This window comes from Heterocephalus glaber, unplaced genomic scaffold, assembly GCF_053883595.1.
Source record: "Heterocephalus glaber isolate CG9 unplaced genomic scaffold, H.glaber_assembly_v1.0 deba00001547, whole genome shotgun sequence".
Classification (NCBI taxonomy): domain Eukaryota; kingdom Metazoa; phylum Chordata; class Mammalia; order Rodentia; family Bathyergidae; genus Heterocephalus; species Heterocephalus glaber.
Genome location: NW_028258340.1, coordinates 11,413,560 through 11,416,878, shown reverse-complemented (window position 1 = coordinate 11,416,878; position 3,319 = coordinate 11,413,560). Strand labels below are relative to the sequence as shown.

The 3,319-nt window shown below is 46.0% G+C and overlaps 1 pseudogene; it reads left to right on the top strand.

Moving 5' to 3' along the window:
• Window positions 1-2,145: 2,145 nt before the first annotated feature.
• Window positions 2,146-2,858, top strand: LOC101712034 (eukaryotic translation initiation factor 4H pseudogene; annotated as a pseudogene).
• The last annotated feature ends 461 nt before the right edge of the window (window positions 2,859-3,319 follow it).

Genomic DNA, 3,319 nt, shown 5'->3' with positions numbered 1-3,319 from the left:
ATGCATCCCTTTATGCAACATACATTTAGTCCATCTCTAATAGATGCCAAAGTCCCAACAGTTTCAGCATTATTAAAAAGTCCAAGTCCCAAGTCTCCTCTGAGATATAAGGCACTCTTACCTTTGAGCACCTATAAAAATAAAAAGAAAATTAAATGCTTCCAACATAAAATGGCACAAGATAGACATTACCATTCCAAAAGGTACAAATAGACAGACAGGAAGGAATAGGACCAAAATCCAGCCAGATGAACACTAAGTCTCATACTTTCATGTTCTACATATGGGGCAATCTGTGGCAAGATGTGAACTTCAAAGGGCTTGGATGGCTCCACTCCTATGACACTGTTGGTTATTGCAGCCCTCAAAGCTTCTCTCTTGGGATAGCTTTGCTCAAACCTTGTAGCTTTCCTAAGATAATCCATGTTCCTGGCTTCTCCAACCTTCTGGGGTCTCCACAGCACCTTCTTCACCTTCACACAGCTTCACACACTGCCCTCTCAGGGGCACACTGCTGCATGGCCCCCAGGCCTTCTTCTGAAATCTGGATGGAAGCCTTCCTGACCCCACAACTCTTGAATTCTGCATTCACCTAAAACAAGCACCACAGGGATGATCCCACGGATTGCAGCCAGCTGCAGCCATAGCCAGGCTTCTTTCTCTCTTGGCTGTAGTGGCTGAATACCTACCTGGATTCCTGAGCCCTATGAACCCAATCCAAAGGAATAAATTCTTTAGGCCACCACTATTCTGGAACACGGCACTCTGATGTCCTCTCCTTAAAACAAAGTCACCTTTGCAATTTTGAGGCTGCAAAAGGTGGAGTCCTGCTGGTTCTGTGATGCCCCTAGGCCATCTTTTCTATTGTCCTCTTCCAAAATACTTGACTTTTTATTGCGATTTTTTTTTGGCACCCAAGTTCTCCTCTGTTCCCTCTTTGCAGTCCACAATGTTACTTGAGTTTCCTTTCTGGCCAAACTCAAAACTTTAAAAATCATTCTGCTCTGCCCTTTGCTCTTGATTGTCAACAATCAAGCCCCTAAAAGACCCCAAAAGTAGCCATTTCCCATCTCAACATTAGACTGCTTTGAAATTTCTTCTGGCACATTCATTAGTCTGCTGCCCTTGATCTCAGTCTCAGGCAAACTCTGGACAAGAGCAAAATGCAAACAAATTTTCTACCAAAGAATAACACACATGGTCTGGAGTCTAACAGCCAGTGCAGTCCTTGTTCCTAACTGAAACTTCCTGAACCTAGTCTTTACCAGATGCATTTTTATCAACATTCTAGTCTTCTGAACTCTGACTAGACTCTCCCATCAAGCTCTTTTATAGCATTCCAAGGCTGTTTTTTCCAAGCTTTTCCAAATTCTTGGCTGTTCCAAATTCAGGCCAGTTCCAAAGGAGCCTGAACCACATGGTTAGGTAATGTTATAGCAATGACCCCAATTCTCCAGTACCAAAATCTGTCTTAGTTACTTTTCTAGTTGCTGAGTCAAAATACCCAACACCTACAAGTTAAGTGAGGGAAGGTTTATTGTACCTCACAGTTTATAGAAGTTTCAGTCCATAGTCAGTTGACTCCAAGGCAGGGTGGCATGGCAGAGTGGCACCACAGAGGTGAAACAGTCCATGGCAAAGCAAGCAGAATTCAGTGAACCAGCAAAGCTGCAGCAGAACACCTCTTTTTCCCTTTAATCCCATAAAGGCTACAAGTCTTTTGAGTGTGTCTTCCCTTTATCCACACCCAGAACTATACTGAGCCAATCAGAGGCCTAATCCAGTGCCACACATCACTAATCTCAGTATCAACCATTAATGTACATTCACACACCATAGATCCAGCCATCTCAGTAAAGTTCCACCTATAATTGCATGAGGCTTTGGGGGCACATCTAAGTACAAGCCATAATAGTGACTTACTGTGTTCACCAGTGAGGGTCATACATAATTGCCCTAAAATACTTCTATTTCTTTCTTTTCTCCAAATGTGCCATTTCTTCCTTTAAAGTGACCTGACACCAAAAAACCTACATCAGCTCACTAGAAGAGCTGATAAATATGAGACCAAGTATGAAGGACATATCTGATATTCAACTTAAAAAAGTAAATTTCCGCTAGTTCCTCTCGGAACGGAGACGGCAAATGGCGATCTTCGATACCTATGATGATGGGGCCTACAGCAGCTCCAGCAGCGTCAGAGGGTCCCGCCACAGTGCTGGCAGCCACAGTTCCCGTAACCAGAAGGAGCTGCCCATAGAGCCTCCCTACACAGCCTATGTAGGAAACCTCCCTTTTAATACAGTTCAGGGCAACATAGACGCTATCTTTAAGGATCTCAGCATAAGGAGTGTACAGCTAGTCAGAGACAAAGACAGCCAAGTTTAAAGGATTCTTCTATGTAGAATTCAATGAAGTGGACTCCCTGAAGGAAGCCCTGACCTACCACAGTGCACTGTTGGGTGATCGGTCACTTTGTGTGGACATTGCAAAAGGCAGAAAACAAGACAAAGGTGATTTTGGATTCAGGAAAGGTGGACCAGATGACAGAGGATACAGGGTTGACTTCCTAGGAGGCCGAGGAGGCAGATGCCTGGGAACCGGCGAGCAGGTCCTCCCATAGGGAGTCGCTTCCGAGATGGCCCCCACTGCGTGGCTCCAACATGGACTTCTGAGAACCCACAGAAGAGGAAAGAACACAGAGGCCACCGCTCCAGCTCAAACCTCGAACAGTGGCAATGCCCCTCAACCAAGTAGCCAGCCCCAACTCTGCCATCTTCGGGGAAGAAAGGCCCAGAGAGGAAGTGTTAACAAGGACCAAGAATGAGCGCAGTGGGGAATTCCGTGTGGGGAGTTAGAGCAAGACCACAGCCTGAGGGCGCTGGACCGGCCACCCACCCCGTCACCATTCCTGTGCCTGACACTGTAGTTCCTTACAATGGAAACACAGAGCTTGCGAATGCATGTCAGCTGTTAACAAGTGGTTTTTAGTACATCCTTGGCTTTGCTGTATTTATCTACTGCCTGTTTCGCACTTTTTCCCCCCTTCTCTGTCCTCATTTTCCTCTGTCCTTCCTCTCTCTTGCTCCCCTGTCTTTGCACCACGTGGTGTCCAGAGGAGGATTGAGGGTTGTCACATGGGAGGGGCAGACCCAAGTGCTGCTTGCTTTGGTTCTTCTCCTTTGCCTTCTCTTTTTATTTTCGACATGGGCCAGACTTGATTTTTCTCAGTGCTTCTCTTCTGACCTGAATGCTGACTTCTGTGTTGCTGTGGCTTCTGGGAAAAAGCTGAAGTTGCCGGCAAGTTGTCCAGCGCCTT